The sequence below is a fragment of the Oryzias melastigma genome, linkage group LG8 (assembly GCF_002922805.2).
Source record: "Oryzias melastigma strain HK-1 linkage group LG8, ASM292280v2, whole genome shotgun sequence".
Classification (NCBI taxonomy): Eukaryota; Metazoa; Chordata; class Actinopteri; order Beloniformes; family Adrianichthyidae; genus Oryzias; species Oryzias melastigma.
Window position 1 is genome coordinate 6,900,589 of NC_050519.1, and position 6,683 is coordinate 6,907,271.

The 6,683-nt window shown below is 34.7% G+C and overlaps 1 long non-coding RNA gene across 1 annotated transcript in view; it reads left to right on the top strand.

The window, feature by feature from the left end:
• Window positions 1-681: 681 nt before the first annotated feature.
• Window positions 682-6,683, top strand: part of LOC112146955 — an 11,383-nt gene continuing 5,381 nt past the window's right edge. The window contains exon 1 of the long non-coding RNA XR_002919345.2: window positions 682-1,912. This is a non-coding gene — a long non-coding RNA (uncharacterized LOC112146955). The remainder of the gene's footprint in view (window positions 1,913-6,683) is intronic.

Below are 6,683 nucleotides of genomic sequence, written 5' to 3' on the forward strand. Positions count from 1 at the left end.
CAATTTTTGGACAAATTAACTTAATTCCTGAAAATATAGACAAAAACAACATGAGTTCTGCCCCCTACATCTTGAAATGAGGTATTGCAGTTGAATTTGTGATTGGTCACACTGATGTAAGTCCCAGAAATTTCATGTCATCATCTGCAAACACTTTACTCGGGATTGTTTATTTAATACGTTGGCCTTTTTTAGATTATGATGCTAGCGGTAGTTTACCACTATCAAACCCTTAACTGCTGCGGTGTAGTGCCGAGGTACGTTCCCCCTGCCAGAATGTGTATCCCCGACACAATATGAGTGTTACAAAACAAATCAACAACACCTGAGACCGGGGAAACACATTCTAGGAGGGGGAGCGTTCGTGGCGCCACACCGGCTCCACTAGCCCCGCCCCATTTTTAGCATTTTTCAAATCAGGGCTGATAATGGAGGTCCTGTTTGGTTTCCCTTTAAAGTAGAGGCTAACAACCGGCCGCTAGCTCCAGCTACGTCCAATTTTTAAGGTGTGTTGGATAAATAAACCAAAATAAAATAATTCTGGTATTTTCTAAAAATAATAATAAACATGAATCGACCACGGTGTTAGTAACGTTATTATCTGTGAGTGAAACCGTCAAGAGTCTGTCACCACATATTAGACACAACTCCATGAGAACGGTCGAAATAATTCTGTATGTGGAGGTAAACTCCCGGTTTTGTCTGTAAAGAGGAGTTTTATTGTTCTATAGTTCTAAAAAGTCGAAGGCTCTCCTTCGGTTTCATCTTTTCTCCCCAGAGAAACTTTCCAAACACATTTTACTGCTTAGTTTTTGTTTTTAGCCTTTAGCTACTAGCTTAGCGATCCATGACGGTAGCTGCTGTAAGTCATGAGATCAAGACGGATGTTGTGAACAGAATCCGGGAGGCTTTGAAAAATAAATTATTTTTTGTGTCTGCGACCCAGTACCAAGTGGCCAGGAGATTTTTGACAACTGAAAGCAATGCACCCACGAGCTACGCTAAAGCTAACACAACAAGATGGGCGGGGCTTCTATACCAGAGCTCAGAGCTTGATGACGTCAAACTTTTCTGCCTCTAGAATTGTCAAACATTTTTTTTGTGCATTTCAATTTAAAATTCAATTTTTGTTCATTTTTTTCTGTGAAAGGATGTGCGCTGTGATGTGGAGAAGCGAGTTTACTTATTCATCAGGTTTTGGAGTTGTAGCAGACACGAGGTTTCTCTGGGATGATAAATGGCATTCAGACGACCAGGTGGACGGGGAAGGGGAGGAGGTAAATAATGTAACAGCCTGACAAACAAAGGAAGCTCTGTGATGCATTGTCTGAATGTAAAGTCAAGCCACAGGTGTGAATTTTTTTTATTTTTTTATATTTTTTTTATTCACAGTGGCAGAAACTTCCCCTCCGTCGATGGTAGACTCCGTTGCAGCGAAAGTGACTGACAGGATGAAGCATTTAGGCAGGATAGAAAATAGAATAAATAAATATATAAAGGAGAAAACATAGTGGAAATGTAACTCTAATGCAGCGGGAGGACATGGACAGGAAAGCTATTAGGGCTAAGCGAGGGCCTGGGGTCCACTCAAGTTTTACTCTGGCTGCTCTGAGCAGCAGCCTGTGTATCCCCGATACATTCTCTGACACACACTAAAGCCCTCACGCATCTTCTCTACTTCCCATCCCAGCTCCGTTCCATCTGAACTCTTTCAGCGCTGAGCTGAGCAGACTCAAGGAAACGGTTCATTTAAATGTACATAATTTGCTCTTGGAAGCTCACTCTTGGTCTCACTGTTCCCCCGTGGCGCCACAGAGAAACAGCCCAGGAGAGATAGACATGGAGGAGAGATTTTATCCTTGAAGAATCCAGTGGCCTGTAGAAGTGGAGAGAGCCAGAGTGAGAGCTTCAGGTAGACTGCACATTTATTCCCTCCAGACGTTGATGCCAACATGTGTTTTCATAATTTCATTGAAATTCTGTTGAGAAAACAAAGAAACAGAAAATAAATTTCAAATTTATCCAAATATTACATTTACAATGTGATCAATTATCCCCAAGATATCAGAAAAATCACCTAAAATACAAATAATTTTGGGAATATTTAGAAATATTCAATAGAGTCAAATCTACGGAAGAGTATTAGAGCCACTTTATAAAGAAATATTTATTTTTAAAATTACGACTTTAAATCTCGTAAATTTACAAGAAAAAAATCGTAATTTCTAAATTATGAGAATAAAGTCGTATGACTTTAAAAGTCATAGGCTGAATTTATGACTCTTAATCTCGTAAATTTACAACTTTAAATCTCGTAGATTTTGAGATTAAAAGTCATAAATTTTAAAGATTAAAAGTCATTAACTTCCGAAATTTAAAATCGTAATTTTACGAGAAAAAAACTAGTAAAATTACGAGAATAAAGTCGTACATTTATGACTTTGAAAGTCATAGGCTGAATTTATGACTCTTAATCTCATAAATTTATTACTTTAAATCTTGTAAATTTATGAGATTAAAACTCCTACATTTTAAAGATTAAAAGTCGTTAATTTCCAGAATTTAAAGTCGTAATTTTACGAGAAAAAACTAGTAATATTACTTATTTTTTTTAATTATGGTGGCCCTAATTCGTACAAATCAGCTTAAAATGAATTAAAAAAATTAGAAAAATTAAAATATTACGTTTGAGAAAAAAACATAAATTTTATACCAGTTTTGAAGAGCCAATCCAATCATTTCTGGAGCTATTCAAAAGGCATTCCCAGTAGAATTTAATTATGATTTTGACACTTTTAGCCAAAAATAACAACAACAATAATTGTTTTCTAGAGAATACTTTTAGCAGGAATTCATTAGAAATTTTCCTGTTAGTTTTGGGAAGGACTGTTAACTCAAAGTAAGTCCACCCCTCTTCCCATCATCCATCTGTTTACGTGCTCTCCCACTAGCTTACAGCCCCTCACTCCCCCAAAACTAACATTAACGGTGCAAAGTTGGAGCTACCCAGCCATGTTTGAGCCAGGTACCGGCTCGGATGAGGAATCAATTGACAAACATGAGTTTTCATTTGGTATTTGGTAATAGTTTTAGATTTTTTTTATTCAAGTTTCGAGCCTATATTTTTATTTTATGTTCTAATTGTTCAAGTTTACTCTGAGTACTTTGAAGTTAAGAACTATTTTCAAATTCTCCTTTTTTTTATAGACCTGTTTTTAATTCACTTTTAAGCTGATTTGACCCCATAATATTCAATAAAATGTTTTAATTTACATTCTTTTTTAAATGTTTTTGTATTTTATTGGACTTTTGGCTTTGACAGCGTCCTGAACTAAGAGTTTAGTAATTAACTGACAGTAAAAATAATATGTTTTTGTCAGATTTTGCATCATTTCACCAAAGTATTAACAAGTAGGACATAAATCTTGTAAATGGAACCAACATGAAGCGCACCTATCCTCGGGCGGGAAGACAAAGACACAAGTGAAAGGGATTGAAAGAAAGTGAAAAGCGGTTTGGCCTTTGTCAAAGTCGACACTTGGCCTTTAGCAGATCAGTTGATGATTGTGTTGTACAAGCTACTGTAGTCAGAGTGTGAATGTTTGCTGAGCTGTTCATCCAAGATCCAGAATTTCAGTCATCTGTTTGCTTGTTAGCTACTATTTTAGCAACATGCTAAAATGTTTGGCTAATTTGTTATCTATTGGGGTTTTTAGGCTAATTTAAAGTTTAGCTTCTATTTTAACAACAGACAAACATGTTTGACTATTTAGTTTACTGAGGAATGTTATGCTAATTTGGAGTTTAGCTAAGATTTAAGCAAAACGTTGAGGTTTTCAGCTAATTTGTTATCTACTGGGGTTTTTAGGCTAATTTAAAGTTTAGCTTCTATTTTAGCAACAGACTAACATTTTTTACTAATTTAGTTCACTGATGAATTTTATGCTAATTTGGGGTTGAGCTAATAATTTAGCAACATGCAGATGTTTTCGGCTAATTTGTTATCTACTGAAGTTTTTTTTTGGGATAATTTAGAATTTAGCTTCTATTCTAGAACAAGGCTAACTTTGTTAACTTTAGTTTACTGAGGAATTTTAGGCCATTGAGGAGCTCAGCTAGTAATTGAGCGATGAGCTAGCTTTTTATTTATTTATTTATTTTTGGCTAATTTGGCCTCTAATTAATTTTTTTATGCTAATTTTGAGTTAAGCTAATATTTTAGCAATGTACTAACATTTTTGGCCAATTTGTTATCTACTTGAGTTTTTAGGCTAATTTAGTGTTTAGCTTGTATTTTAGCAACATGCTAACATTTTTGGATGATTTAATTTACCGAGGAATTTTATGCTAATTTGGAGTTCAGCTAGTAATTAGGCAAGAGAAACTTCTTGGCTAATTTGGCCTCTACTAAAGGTAAAACTGTTTAAAAAATCTCATTTTGGAGACTTCTTCTGTTTAAAAAAAGAAAATAAACGAAAAAAGGAAATAAATAGTTCTGTTAAGCTGAGACAACCCGAACCAAATGAAAAGAAACAGTAGGGATGAGGGGAATTCTGTTTTTGCTTTTGTTGGTACATTTTAAAAAAACAATTTACAAACTAAACTATAAAAGTAACAGAAATATATATATAAAATCTGATTTATTACAGCAATTCAATCTATTTGTGTTTATTTTTTCATTGTGTGACTCATTACAGCTTTGCAAAACTCTGAACCGTTGATCAATTGAAGCAATTGTTGAGAAATTTCGAGTAGCCACCTGTTATAATACTTTTTTTAAAGTTTGAATACATTTATTTTTTTTCAAAGTAGCCATATTTGTAAAGAAAACTAACTTTTGCACCCCTAAAATATTTCTAATTTAGTCTCATAACTAGTTTGGTGATTAAAACAAAGAAAGAAAATTAAAAATCATCATAATAAATTAATAAAGTAAATATTATTTAAAATAAACCATAATTAAAAATAAACACGTGCTTATTTGTTTTTTTTTACTTACATATTTATATTTTTTGAGTACACTTAATACTTTCTGCAGTTTTCTCTGTACCACAACAGGAAAGCAGCTTCCTCCTCCTCCTCATCTTCATCCTGCTCTCAGTACATCAGCAGCTCCATAGATGAGTGTTGATCCTCATCTCATATTCTTGTATTTTTGAGGAAAAAATGTACACAAACATACACATTTTATATGTTTTGGCTTAAAAATAAGAGTGAAAAAATCTTTTTTAACATTTATTATTTCCTTTACTTAAATTAGTTCGTTTTGCCCTTCCAATTTCAGTAAAGTTTTTCTCCCTCCTCTTGCATCTTTCTGACCAAGTTGGGGAGTTTCTCCTCAAAGAACATATGTGTAATTCTGATTTTGTGCATACATGAATCTACACGGTTTTCTACACATGGCCTCAGGCGTTCTCAGGTCAGCAAAGAGATGTAATCCCTTCAGGGAGTTCTGTCTCTGCCCTAAGGTCTCCTCCTGGTGGGACATGTCAGAAACACCTTCCCCGTAAGGCGCCTGTGAGGCATCCTGACTGCATGTCCAAACCACCTCAGCTGTCTCCTGGAGCAGCAACTCTATTCAAAGACTTTCATGAGAAACTCCTCACTACATCCCTGAAGGAGAGCTCGCTCTCCCTAAAGAATAAACTCCTTTTAGGTTCTTTTTTCTATTTGCAGTTTCACAATTTTCAATCAATTTTATAAAACTAGAATCTCTGCTCATTTTGTTAATGTTGATTATTTGATTGTATACCCCCCGTCCTTGGAACACGTCGTCTTCCACAGTGGGACAGATTGACCCCAACTTACCTTTTGATATTTGAGTTTCAAGCCGTGGTCCTCGGCTCACAGAGTGGCTGACAGATTTGACACAAACACGATTTTTCACTGGAGGGTTGCTTGTGCGAAAGGTAAATGTGCCGACCTGCTGCAAAAATAAATGCTTAGTGTGTAAAACGGCGGTTTTGTCAAAATACCGTTGAATATTCAAATATTTTACCAGTGAAAAGAGGGAAAGAACTGGACTTTTTAATGTTTTCTTCTAAATACTAGCTTGAAATTATTTAATATCTGGGTTTTTTTTTTAACTTTTACTTTTACTTTGGAAGTCAACTCTTCTTCTTGCAATAATTATTGACCCTTTAACTGTCTGCTCAACAAAACGGTGGGTAACATTTAGAAAACATGTTTTTAAAGATACTGATTGTGTGTATTACTCCCAAGCGTACGGAACCCCAAAAAGGGAAATCAAAGGAAAAAAATTGAAATCATTTTTTTCCCCCAAAAGTTGAAATAATAATTAAAAAAAGAATTCCGGTTAGTAACAGATAGTAACTGGTGCGCATTTTTGGAGAAAAAAAACAGTTACTATCTGGTGTGTTTCTTTAGAAACTAGAACTTTTTTTTTTTGTTTTTTACGTCAATTTTTTTTTACGGAGCCCCTAAGTATTTATAATTTTTATTTCTTTTTTTTCACTTAAATTTTTATTTTTTTTTACTTTTTTTAAAAACTTTTTCTAACTGTTTGTGTAGAGCAACCCCTCCCCCGTGTCCTATCATTCATCTGTTCATGTGATCTAGTTTAGCACCAGGCTAACATTTTTGACTAATTTAGCTGACTGAGGAACTTTAGGCTATTTAGCGAGTATTTAAGCAATGTGCTAGCTTTTTTGGCTAATTTCAAA